A 13,814-nucleotide genomic window follows, 5' to 3' on the forward strand; every position below is an offset into this window, starting at 1 on the left:
AGTGAAAGTATGGGTTATACTGTGGGGGAGGGACATACAACATAGAAAACATCTTATAAATATGATAAAAAAAAAACAATTGCATGAAAGAAAAAAAACAAAAAAAAATTGAATACTTATCTTGGGGTTCAGTCCACTAACATCAACTCATAATTTCTATTATTGCTCACAATACAAATAGTTTGATCAGTCCCTGTTGAGCTGGGATATTTAGGGTTTGTTTTTGTTTTTTTGCTGATCTCATTTAGGGTCTGCTATGGTTTATTTGCATCCCTCCAAAATTTGTATGTTTGAACTTATACCCCAATTAGACGGCATTCAAAAGTAGGCCTTCGGAAGTAATTAGGCCCTATCCTTTAGGGCCTATGAATGGTATTAATGCCCTTAGATAAAGAGGCTTCAGAGAATGCCCTATCCTTTTGTTCCTGTCACTGTGCAAGGATATCTAGATGGCACTGTTTATGAGGATTGGGTCCTCACTAGATACCAAACCTGCTGGTGCCTTGATCTTGTACTTCCCATCCTCCAGAACTGCAGAAGTTTGTCCATGGGTTTAGAAATTTACCTAGCCTCAGATACTTTGTGGTAACATATAAACTGACTAAGACATTCTCCTGTATGATAGTAATCTGATGTCAGCTGGGACTAGAGTCATCTCGAAGCTCATTGGGGACACTGGTGTAACTGGGCCTCTCTCTCACTCCTTGAAAGTCAAAGCTTCCACCTGGCCTTACAGCAGAGGAGCTGGCCTTTGTCTACGGTAGAAGAGAGCGCCTGAGAGGTCAAGAGAAAATACTAAGTCATATTCTTTTCTTCTTTGTCTCTCCTCCTCCTCCTCCTCCTCCTCCTCCTCCTCTTCCTCCTCCTCCTCCTCCTCTTCTCCTTCTTCTTCTGCTTTGGTGGGAGGTTGGTCAAGGGGGTTGAACTCTGGGCTTGGGCACTGTCCCTCTTCAGCTCAAGGCTAGTGCTCTACCACTTGAGCCACAGCGCCACTTCTGGTTTTCTGGTGGTTAATTGGAAATAAGAATATCATGGACTTAGGCTGGGAAGGCGGCTCAGTGGTAGAGTGCTTGCCTTGCATGCATGAGGCCCTGGGTTCGATTCCTCAGCACCACATAAGCAAAAAGAAAAAAAGCCAGAAGTGGGCTGTGGCTCAAGTGGTAGAGCGCTAGCCTTGAGCTGAAGAGCTAAGGGACAGCGCCCAGGCCCAGAGTTCAGGCCCCACAACCGGACCCCCCCCCAAAAAAAAGAATATCATGGACTTTCCTGTCCTGGCTGGCATTGAACCTCGATCCTCAGATCTCAGCCTCCTGAGTAGCTAGGATTACAGGCATGAGCCACTGGCTCCCGGCTTGCTAAGTCTTCTTAAATCTTGGGTTCAGCACTGGCACAGCATCACTTCCTCTATTGTTTGTCCTAGATTCCATGAGGAGGCAGAACTACCTGAGGCATGACTATGAAGGGGCATGTTCTGCCAGGGGCCATATTGAAGACTGTCACCAAATCCATCCATTGTCTATATATCTACTATCCCTATTCTGAGTCATCAATCATCTCCCTGTCTTGCTGTGGCTTCCTGCCAGTCTAGTCCCCACAATGCAGCCAGAACATTCATAATAAAATAATATCAAGGACCTGGTGGGATAATGTTTGTAATTCTAGCCCTCAGGAGGCAGAGACAAGAGGAGCATGAGTTTGAGACCAGCCTGGGCCACATGGGAAGATTCTGTTTGTTTGTTTTAAAAAAGGATGGGAATGTGGCTTAGTGGTAGAATGCTTGCTTAGCATGCACAAAGTCCTGGGTTTAGTTCTTCAGTACCATATAAACAGAAAAAGCTAGAAGTGGTCCTGTGGTTTAAGTGGTAGAGTGCTAGCCTTGAGCAAAAGAAGCTCAGGGACAGTGTCCAGGCCTTGAGTTCAAGCCCCAGGACTATAAAAATTTTAAATTAAAAATTTTTTAAATAGGCCGGGTGCCAATGGCTCATGCCTATAATCCTAGCTACTCAGGAAGCTGAGATCTGAGAATTGCAGTTCAAAGCCAGCTTGGGCAGGAAAGTCCATGGGACTCTTATCTCCAATTAACCACCAGAAAACCAGAAGTGGTGCTGTGTCTCAAGTGCTAGAGTGCTCGCCTTGAAGAGCTGAAGAGCTGAGGGACAGTGCCCAGGCCCAGAATTCAAGCACCATGACAAAATTTTTTTTTGTTTTAAATAAAACTCTGTCATGACTGCCCATTATTCTTGGAACAAAGTCTCAGATCTTCATATCTTCCATCTGGGACTCAGCTCTAGAGCCATCTATGCCCATCTCCTCACTCTCCCCACAGTCATTTTTCCAGCTTTCCTTCAGCTCCATGAACCAGTCCTTGTTGCAGTTGGCTTCTCCTTCAGGCAGACTCTTGGCACCGTCTCTTATCTCTTATCCTTTGGCCCCAACCATTGGCCATGTTCTTTGATATGGCCATATCTAACTGGCACATCTGGATCTTCAGTTGTCCCCTCCAACAGCTTAGGTTGGTATGACCCCCCACACTTACTTTGAGCAAAGAGTGAAAAATGTAAGTTCCCCAAAGGAAGAATGGGAGGTCTGTTATCTAAAGAAGGAGGGTACATTCTAGGCAAGGAAAGTAACAACAGTGAATCCCCTTTCTTTGCTTTGCTAACATCCAAGCTCTCTTTCATGTTAGAATCTTTGCACAATTCCTTCCTCTGCCTGGAGTGCATTTGTTGAAAAAATAGGTAAGCAGCCATCCAAGACCTTCTCTACAGTTGGAAGATCCATTTCTAAGATCCATTCACATGGCCATTGGCACGGTACCTCAAAGGAGAGACCTTACAATATGGCAGCTGGCTCTCCCCAAAACAAATGATCTGAGAAGCAAGAGCCAAAAGTCACACTAGCTCTTACAGTCTTTTTTCCATTGCTATAGCAAAATACCCGAGGTGGGATGCTTTTTAAAGAAAAGAGATTTGTTTAGTTCACAGTTTGGAAACTAAAAGTCCACATCAAGCAGCCCGACTTATTGGCCTCTGATGAGAGTCTTGTGGAGGGCAGTACCACAGTAGCAGAAGTATGTATGTGTGGAAGGAAGACAACAAAGGACAAGACAGGAAACCAGAGGGATTCAGGCTTCAGGGTTTGCTCTCTTTATAACAACTCCTTCTTAGTAGAATTAACTTACGCCAGCATTAATCCCCTCTGGGAGTGGTGCTCTCATGACCTAATTACTTTCCCCTAGGTTTTCATATCTCAATATATACTGAGGATCAAGTTTTCAGCACATAAAACTCTGAGAAACACAATAAGACCATCCCCAAGCCACAGCACATAACATTACTTCCACCATGCTCCACTGGTCAGATAGACCGACATAATCCAAATGTGGGCAAAAACTCCATGTAGCATGAATACCAGGAAAGCAGCATCACTGGGAGACATTTTGGAGACCACCTATTATGAGCAGAGACCAGTCATGTCTCCTGTGGCAAATTTCTGACTCAAACTCTATGAGTATGATAAAAATGGTGATGATGTTATGCTCCCAAGTTTAGGGTAACATGTTACCCAGTTGAAGATAACTGGGACAAAGCCAAATGAATTAGTCATCTGCCTTGAAATGCCACCAGGGGGTGTCTGACTTCTTATTCCTTGATGCCTGTTGAGTGGCTTACTATACTTCCTTGCCAACCTGCCCTCGTGCTACTGAAAATAAGGGAGAGGATGGACACTGGAGAAAGAAAGCCAAGGATGTTACCAGAATATAATAGATCAAGGGATCAAGTGGTCCACAAGCCCCAGAGTTAGGGCTGTAGAAATTAGCTATGAAGCCCTGCTGCAGGCAAAGTTCAGAAGCCAGCAGCAAAGAAGAGCCGCTTGGTATCCATCACTTCATCACCTTTGTACCCTCCCTCACATGTGCACTGTGTCTATAGACAATGTGCAGAGCAGCTATGATAACCAAGGGGGTACAGCCATCTTGAAAGCTCGTTTATTCACTCACTCATAAGCACTTGCTGTATGTTAAGAATTGTGCCTGAAGCCGGGCGCCCGTGGCTCACGCCTGTAATCCTAGCTACTCAGGAGGCTGAGATCTGAGGATCGCAGTTCAAAGCCAGCCCAGGCAGGAGAGACCGTGAGACTCCTATCTCCAATAAACCACCAGAAAACCGGAAGTGGCGCTGTAGCTCAAGTGGTAGAGCACTCGCCTTGAGCTGAAGAGCTGAGGGACAGTGCCCAGGCCCAGAGTTCAAGCCCCACGACCGACAAAAAAAAAAAAGAGGTTCAGTCCCTGTCTTCATGGGCTTATGATCTACCAGAGAAGGAAGATATTAGTTGACTAATTACTCAAGTACATTTATAGTTTCAGGCTCTGATAAGCAAGTTAATTAGACTATCCTCCAAGTCTAACCACTTGGCCACCATGCCCTGTGCATTCAATTTCTAGATGCTTCAATTTCTAGATATGCCCCCTAAACCTTCTGCCATTTCTCTAATGCAGATAGTTCTGCTTTTATTAAGGCCTCAATGTCTCTTTTTTGCATTGTTTTCTTGGCTCTGATATCTTACCATCTACCCCATTTTTCTTTCTTCCCCCCTAAAAAACTCATTCCAAAAAGCAGCTATGCACTGGTGGCTCATGCCTGTAATTCTACCTACTTTTGGAGCTCAGATCTGAGGATCATGGTTTGAAGCCAGCCTGTGCAGGAAAGTCCATGAGACTCTTATCTCTAATTAACCAGCAAAAAGCCTGAGTTTAAGCCTTAGTAACACACACACACACACACACACACACACAGAGTCCCTATCTGTCTTCTCTCTCTCTCTCTCTCTCTCTCTCTCGTCAGTTATGGGGCTTGAACTCAGGGCCTGAGCATTGTCCTTGAGCCTCCTTGTGCTCAAGGCTAGTGCTCTACCACTTGAGCCACAGTGCCACTCCAGTTTTTGAATAGTTAATTGGAGATAAGAGTCTCAGGGGCACTTTTATGCCCTGGTTGGCTTCGAACTGTAATCCTCAGATCTCTGACTCCTCAGTAGCTAGGATTACAGGTATGAGCCACTGGCACCCAGCTTTAGTCTCTCTCTTTATATTCATGCGTTCAGGTCATGCCAAACACCTTGTGTTCGTCTAATGAGCTAAACTGATTCATGCTCTTCAGGCTCTTGCTTATGCTGGTTCCCTCTGCCCGAAATGCCCTTCCCAGTCTTTTCTTCCTTCTTATCCTTTAGGACTCAGTTCTGGGACCATGTCCTCTAAAAGATGTATCCCATAATTCCACCTTCATCCCACTTTACCTTAGGTCACTTGCCCCTGCTAAATGTTCCCACGGGAATTTGCACCTACTTCTCATATCTGTTAGACTCTTAACTCAAGAGGATAAGGATGGCCCTGTCTTGTTTATACTAAATGCCCAGTCACTAGCATAGCAGGACAGCCCAGTAAATAAGCATTCGTGGAAGAATGGATGACGGATAGATGGATGAACCAACAGTTCTCATTTGTTAGCATGTCTTAGCACCCCTGCTCACTTAACTTGCCTGTCACTCGGAGTCCACAGAGTTCTGACCACCAGACATTGTAGGTGTTCAGTAAGTTCAAGTATTTCTGATCCCAGTGCTCTCTGCTCTGAACTGTCATTTTCCAGTAAAACTTCTAGCTCATTCCACAAGAATTTTCTCACAGGATGTGTCTAATGTGTAACATTTCCAATTGATTGTATACTTGTTGTGATATGGATTCTGTGCTTGGAAAAACTTCAGTCAGACTTCCGAATCTTTTACCAGGCCCATCTGTGTGTGTGTGTGTGTGTGTGTGTGTGTGTGTGTGCGCGCACATGTGCCTGTGCATATGTGCACATGCCAGTACTGGGACTTGAACTCAGGGTCTGGTCTCTGTCCCTTAGCTTTTTGTGACTCTCTGCCACTTGAACCACAGCTCCACCACTAAGAGTCTTCAACTAACCATGGACTTCACTGCTAGGGCTAGTTTTGAACCAGGATTCTCAGATCTCAGACTCCTAAGTAGCTAAGATTACAGATAGAAGGTGCCAGCACCCACCTATTTGCTTTACTTTCTTCTAAAAACCAAGTTTAGCAAAGAATCCAGTGCTGGTGGCTCATGCCTGTAATCCTCGCTACTCAGGCGGCTGAGAATTGTGGTTCAAAACCAACCTGGGCAAGGAAAGTCCAGGAGACTCTTATTTCCAATAACCACCAGAAAACCAAAAGTGGTTCAGTGGCTCAAGTGGTAGAGCACTAGCCTTGAGCTGAAGAGCTGAGGGACAGTGCCCAGAGTTCAAGCACCATGACAAAAAATAAAAATAAAAAATCCAGCTAAATCAGCTCAGAAAAATAAAATCTCCATCCTGGATATTGGATCATTCTTGGTATCTGCTCAGTTCCTTGTGCTCAACTATCTTCCAGGAGATGTCTGATCACCTTGGCCTGCCTTCAGCAAAAATCCCGTTCAGTGGGTTCAGTCATAATATTCTTTGGTCAGACTGTTTCCTCTGCTCCCTATAAATTTCCACCTGCCCCTTCTGCATTCCTCTACTGTGTCTTCCCTGTTGCAAGACTCTTTAACAGTGGTCCTACTTTACCTATAATGGTCTCCAGCAAATTTGCCTTACTCTGCTTTAACAAGTGTCCTTGGATTTTTTTTCTTTCACAATTGCTTTTAATACCATAAGCTGTTTTGTGCTTGCTTGTTTTTTGGAAAGCTGGCAGCTTTTATGAAAATCAGTACTAGGCCACAGTGACCACAAAACAGTAGTAGAAAGGCTTACTTTATTCAGTAGAAAGGCTGGCTTAGTTCTTTAGAAAGCTATTCTACTGCTGTGGTTTGAATGACAAAGGGACAGGAAGTATATTACAGTGGGAGGAGTTGGTTTGTGCAGCTCAAAGTCCCTAGGACTCAAAATCTTCAGTGACCAAGGTAAGTAGATCTTGCCCACCTGCTAAGACCAACCCCTCCAGCCTCTTTGTTTTGACTCCTATGAGGGGCAGATCAGTCAGGATGGGCTAGTTTTTGCAATAAGAAATAACTGAAGCTGGGCACTGGTGGCTTATGCCTACAATCTTAGCTACTCAGGAAACTGAGATCTGAGGATCACAGTTCAAAGCCTGTGAGACTCTTATCTCCAATTAACCCCTAGAAACCTGAAGTGGCCAAAGAGGTAGAAAGCTAGCCTTGAGAGAAAAAGCTCAGGGATAGTGCCCAGGCCCTGAGTTCAAGCTTCATGGTGTGAAGAAAGAAAGAAAGAAAAAGAGAGAGAGAAAGAAAGAGAGAAAGAAAGAGAAAGAGAGAGAGAGAAAGAGAGAAAGAAAGAAAGGAGGGAGGGATGAAGGAAGGAAGGAAGGAAGGAGAAAGGAAGAAAAAGAAGACCTATGCTAATGGAGATTCTATCTTACCACAGGTTTCCATGACCTCAGAGGAAGGGGAAAGGGAATGTAGAAATCCTGCCTAGGTCCTCAAAAGTAACATCACGAAACCACACATCTATGACTTCAGCTCCTCTATCATTGGGCAAAGCGAGTCATGTGCCCCTATCCAAATTCAATAGGACATGTGTACAATACCAGGGGGAGAGAAAGAAAATTTTATGGAAGGTGGTAGTCTACCACAAAAAAAAGTGGGGGAGATTTCACTAGCTGTGTGACTCCAAGCAAGCCAGTTAATCATGCTGCGCCTGTTTCCCTGAGAATAAAGTAGTTCTACTTTAGCAAGGGTATTTTGATGACTCAGTGAGACTGGATTAATGGGTTGCATAAGGGCCTAGCCCAAATACTTGCTCAATAAATGGTAACTTTCTAAAATTAAATTATAAAGAACTTAAATTGCACAAGATAAGGGTAACACGGAAGCCTGTGGCCATTTTTGAAACTGTAACTACTCCCCATTAGAGATCATGGACAAAGTTGTTGGTGATAATTCCAGAGGGCTTTTCTCAGTTCTCATCTTTTCTTCTCCAAGAAGGTGAATCATGGTTATTTGGTGGTACTAAGGTTTGAACTGGGCTTTGCACTTGCTAGGTAGGTGCTCTACACCTGAGCTACATCTCCAACGACGTTTTCGCTGGTTAGTTTTGAGATTTCTGCTCAGCATGCACCTAGACTTTGATCCACTCATTGCTGACAGATACTACATCAATTTTTTCTCCATTGAGATGGGAGTCTTTCAGACTTATCTGTTTCCAGGCTGACCCGGAAACATGATCCTTCCAATCTCAGCTTCCCACAGTTAAGGATGACAGATACACATCATTGTGTCTAGCTATGGATTGAATGAGTCTCACAAACTGGGCTTGAAGTGTGATCCACCTATTCCCAGCCTCCCAAATAACTAGGATCACAGGCCTGAGCCACTTAGTATCTGAGTTAAATGTTGTTTTTATTTCTCCATATTCATTCCCTCAATGAAGAAGTATATCCCTGGTCCCACCAATGGCAGCTTGTCCATGAGACTTCTCTGACAAGTAAACTGTGAGTACATGTGATCTGTGGGCATACATGAGTACTTCCATAACCTGGGCCACTTCTGGGCAGAGGTGTTAAGAACCAATGCGTGCTACTCATTGTCCTTTTCCAGTACAGTGTTGGTAAATATCTAACAACTAGCTCTTTAAAGGGAAATTTATTTACTGGCTTCCATAGCTTTAATGTTCCTACTATGACTGATTTAAGCTGCTACTGAGTGTGAGGTTGAGAAGAAGTGCACACTATCAGCTCTCCTTTAATGCAAGCCAACTCCAATAACCATGTGTCTTATTCTGTCCCCTAAGAACAGCATTGTTCCAGACAGGATTAGAAGCTGTTCCATAAACATGTGTCCCTAATATTCAATAGGGTCATGATCCATAGCTGACATGGAACCTTTCTATCTGTAAGCTGGGCTTTGGGATTGTTTGTCACTGCAGCGCAATTTAAATGAAGCTAACTAACATATGTGCTAAAAACTCTTTGTGTTTGATAATACTCTTTCCTCACCCTTTAAATCAACAAACTATCAGCATCTGCTTCATAGAAGAGAGAATATAACAGAATGGATATAGTGCAGGCTACAGAGGCAGATCACTTGAATGTATAGCCTAGCTCTGCCACAATACTGCTAGCCATAATCTTCTGCAAGACACTGAACCTCAGCACCTACTTCATCAATTTGTCATGAGGATTGCATGATTTAACACATAGAAGATTCTTAGCACCCTGTATCAAATGACAAGCTTTTACTATTATTACTAGCTGTCAGACCCCAGGCTGAGAGCATGAGAGCCAGTCAGTCTTCCTGTCTTCTCAGGAGTTCATCCACCATCTGAAGCATGAGATGGAAGAAAGAGCAAAAATCATGACACAATAAATCACAACAACTGCAAGAACAGAAGGTGAATCAGAGCATCAGGACAGCTAGCTTGGAACATATGTCTATAAACCAAGGGCCCAGGAAGTCTTCACAGAGAATGAAATATTTAAACCAGATAATTTGTGTGTGTGTGTGTGTGTGTGTGTGCGCGCGCGTGCTGGTCCCAGGACTTAAACTTAGAACTTGGGGACTGTCTCAGAGCTTTTGTGCTCAAGGCTAGCACTCTACTACTTAAGCCACAGATCCATGTCCAGCTTTTTGTTGATTAATTGGAAATAAGAGTCTCAGCCTTGGCCGGCACTGGTGGCTCATGCCTGTAATCCTAACTACTCATGAAGGTGAGATATGAGCATCTTATTTTGAAGCCAGCTCAGGCAGAAAAGTCCCCGTGAGACTCTTATCTCCAATAAGCCACGGAAAAACTGAAAGTGGAGCTCATTAGCCTTGAGCAGCATCTGCTTCAGGAACAGGGCCCAGGCTCTGAGTCCAAGCTTCACAAACCCTCTCTCCCCTCCCCTCCAAAAAAAAGAGAGTTTCAACCTTGACTTTCCTGCTGTGGTTGGCTTTGAACCGTAATCCTCAGATCTACGCTGAGTAGCTAGGATTACAGGTGTGAGCCACCAGTGATTGACTTTACACCAGATTTTAATAGTAAGAGTTTTCCAGATGAAAAAGAGTAGTTGAATGAAATGTCATGTTTTCCTCTTAACTCTCTATTAATTCCCTGACTCTTTTTCAGGCTACCTCTTTTGTCTTAATTGTTGATTTCCCCAGAGTTTGGTCTCCATCCCCTTTCTCTTCTCTATACCCTCTTTCTTCCAGGACAAACTCATCTAGGTAGTAATAGTTAACATTTACTAATTATTTACCATCAGTAAGGTGCTGTGCTAACTAATTATTCCTGTTATTTAATGTTGTGTCACAGCACTCACTATCATTCTGTAAGGTAGGGATTACCAACCTGATTCTGTAAAGAGAAGCTGAGGCCCAGAGAAGTCAGATGACTTACAATGTCTAGTATAGTGTTTACAGTAGCAAGTACCTGGATAGTTGAATAAAATATGGCTTAAAAATTAGAGGTTGTTTTCCTTCTGTCGCCAGGTTGTTTAATTCAACAATTCAAGGGTATCTAACCTTGGTCAGCTTCTTTTTGAGTCCTTTATGGTTCCAAGATAGCTAGAGCTTCAGACATGGCATCTTCTCTCAGCATCTAAAAGCAGGCATGAAGTTTCTCCTTCTAGCTCTTTGCTTTGTTTTGCTAGTCCTAGGGCTTGAACTCTGGGCCTGGGTATTGTCTCTGAGTTTTTTTTTGCTCAAGGATAGTGCTCTACCATTTGAGCCACAGCTCTACCTCCAGCTTTTTGTAGTTAACTGGAGATAAAAACTCTTGTGGCCTTGGGCTGGGAAGGTGGCTCAGTGGTAGAGTGCTTGCATTGCATGCATGAGGCCCTGGGTTTGATTCCTCAGCACCACATAAGCAAAAAGAAAAAAAGCCAGAAGTGGTGCTGTGGCTCAAGTGGTAGGATGCTAGCCTTGAGCTGAAGAGCTGAGGGACAGCGCCCAGGCCCAGAGTTCAGGCCCCAGGACCGGACCCAAAAAAAACCCCCACAAAACAACAACAACAACAACAAAAACTCTTGTGGCCTTTCCTACCCAGGCTGACTTTGAACTGCAATCCTTGGGTCTCAGCTTCCTGAGTAGCTAGGATTATAGATGTGAATCACCAATGCCAAGTTTTCTTTTTCTTTTTACTGGAAAGCAAAGCCTTCCCCCAAAAGGCTCTTGGAGAAACTCTGTGGAACCCTATTTCCCCTTCCTTCTTTTGCTGCCCTTACCCTCTCTTGTTGTAACTCCAGCTAGACTATCCTGGCTCTGAACCATTCAGGATTTTTGGTGGCCAACATAAGTGGTGGGGGAAAAAAATCTTTTGAACTATGTAAGATTCTCACCAATCTCAAAACCAAGTAGGAAACAACAGCAATTAGTCAGACATAGCACAGACAGAATCTGGCTGGACAACCACTAGGGGCCATTGGATACCCACTGCTGTTAGCCTTCCACCCCCTCCAAGATCAGACCTGTCCCTTCCATCTCTCTCCTTTCAAAGGGCAAAGTCCTGGGCAGAAACACCCAGCTGCTGCACTTAGTCATCTGTTTGCTTCCCTGTGGCCAGGTAGCAGTCAAGACTCGCTCTTCCTACCTCTGTAGAGGGAAACAGGCTGCTTTCTGCTAAGCCCCTTGCAGAAAGAGAATTTACACAGGAAAGGGTTCCTCTGCTGAGTCCTGAAGTTCACCTCAGCTGTCCTCAGGCTCTATTGTCTTAGGCCTTTGCACACACTGTTCCCTTTGGAACCTGCTTCTCAACCTCATCCCGAAAATTTCTTCTCACTTGGATGAAATTCCACTTCAAATCTGAGACAGACATATCTCTACTGTGTTCTCTCTATAGCCTGTACATCTCCCATCCTTGGCTTTTGTTGTTGTTGTGGTGGTGGTGGTAGTGGTGTGTGTGTGTGTGTGTGTGTGGTATGGTACTGGAACTAGAACTCAGGACCTGGGCACTGTCCCTTAGCTTTTTCACTCAAGGCTGGCACTTTGTCACTTGAGCCACAGCTCTACTTCCAGCTTTTTGGTATTGAATTGGAGATAAGAGTCTCATACAAACTCTCCAGCCCAGGCTGGCTTTGGATCGGAATCCTCAGATCTCAGCCTCCTGAGTAGCTAGGATTATAGGTGTGAGCCACCAGCACTCAGCCATCCTGTCTTATTTGTGTATTTCTTCACAAGACTGCAAGAGTGGAAATCCCACCACACCTAGCACTGGATCCTAAGCAGCAAACACAATACTGGGTACATATGAAGAACCTACTATGTGTATTTTAATTTAGTTCAAGAATGAGAGATGAATATTCCATTAAATTGGTGGTTCCATTACCACCATCATCTAAGTCACTTTGGCTCCATACACGGGCATTCTTTATCCCCATCTGGTCTAGACTCAAGTCCCATTAATTCAGCCTCCATGGTTTGGATCTTTGCACTAGATCACTTCAGAGTGTACCTTGCTTCTAACCAATAGTTCTCTGCTTATTTTGAAACTATTATCATTTGCTTTTAGAGAACTATGTCTCTCATTTCCTGTAGGCTTGAGGAAAATGTCTATATAAAAAGAAATTTTATTTTGTGAGTAGTAAAAAAATAAATATATATCTTTTAGCTGGGGCTCAGATGCTCATGCCTGTAATCCTAGCTACTCAGGAAGCTGAGATCTAAGGATAGCCGTTCAAAGCCAGCCCCGGGCAGGAAAGTCCATAGGACTCTTATCTCCAACAAACCATTCAGAAAACTGGAAGTGGCACTGTGACTCAAGTGGAAGAGCGCTAGCCTTGAGCTGAAGAGTTGAAGGACAGTGCCCAGGCACAGAGTTCAAGCCCCATGACCAACAAAAAAACAAACAAAAAATCTTTTGGGGTTGGAGGTGTGGCTCAGTTGGGAGACTGCTAGCCAATGAGCCGAAGTGGTAGATCTCAGACCTAAAAAAAAAGAAAAAAATTATCTTTTGTTTTAGGGAGTGGTCTTACCAAAGTTAAGAACCAAATGAGGCAAAAGCCACAGAAATAAAGTAGGGGAGATTAGAATGTCTACTTTATTCCTGACAGATGTTTGAGATGTATGCTCACTGGTAAATATGTGGGCTGAAATTATACCTCTCCACTCAGTCCTAGGTAGTACTAGAAAATCATAGCCTATCTGGGCTCAGTGGGGCATGACTACACATCCAGCTACTCACAAAACTGAAGCAAGAGGCTTGGTTCATCCCAGGAGTTCTAAGATAGCTTAGGCAATAAAACAAGACCCTGACTCAAAATAAATAAATAAAACTACAACAACCCAAGCAGGAAGTGGCACTGTGGATCAAAGTGGTAGAGGGCTAGCCTTGAGCAAAAATGGAGCTCTGGAACAGCATCTAGACCCTGGGTTCAAGCCCCACAACCAACAAAAAGAAAAGAAAACCCCCAAACATAGTGGAAAATGCATGTATCTTTTGGGGTTGGAGGTGTGGCTCAGTTGGGAGAATGCTAGCCAATAAGCCAAAATGTTAGATACCTGTTGATGCAAATTTATGATGTTACAATGTTAAATATCAGAAGACCAAATGGATTTCTATGGATAAATTCCAGGGATCAGCAGGGGTCAGCAGGGCCATATTCCTTCCAACAGAGAATCTATTATCTTCCTTCCCCAGCTTCAATGGTTGCTATCATTCCTTGACTTAGGCTTGCTAGGCAGGCATTCTATCACTTAAACCACTATGGCCCCAACCCTCCTTTGCTTTATTTTTCAGATAGAGTCTTGCACTTTTTTTTTTTTTGGTCGGTCGTGGGGCTTGAACTCTGGGCCTGGGCGCTGTCCCTCAGCTCTTCAGCTCAAGGCGAGCGCTCTACCACTTGAGCTACAG

Source organism: Dipodomys ordii, unplaced genomic scaffold (genome assembly GCF_000151885.1).
Source record: "Dipodomys ordii isolate 6190 unplaced genomic scaffold, Dord_2.0 Scaffold51, whole genome shotgun sequence".
NCBI lineage: Eukaryota > Metazoa > Chordata > Mammalia > Rodentia > Heteromyidae > Dipodomys > Dipodomys ordii.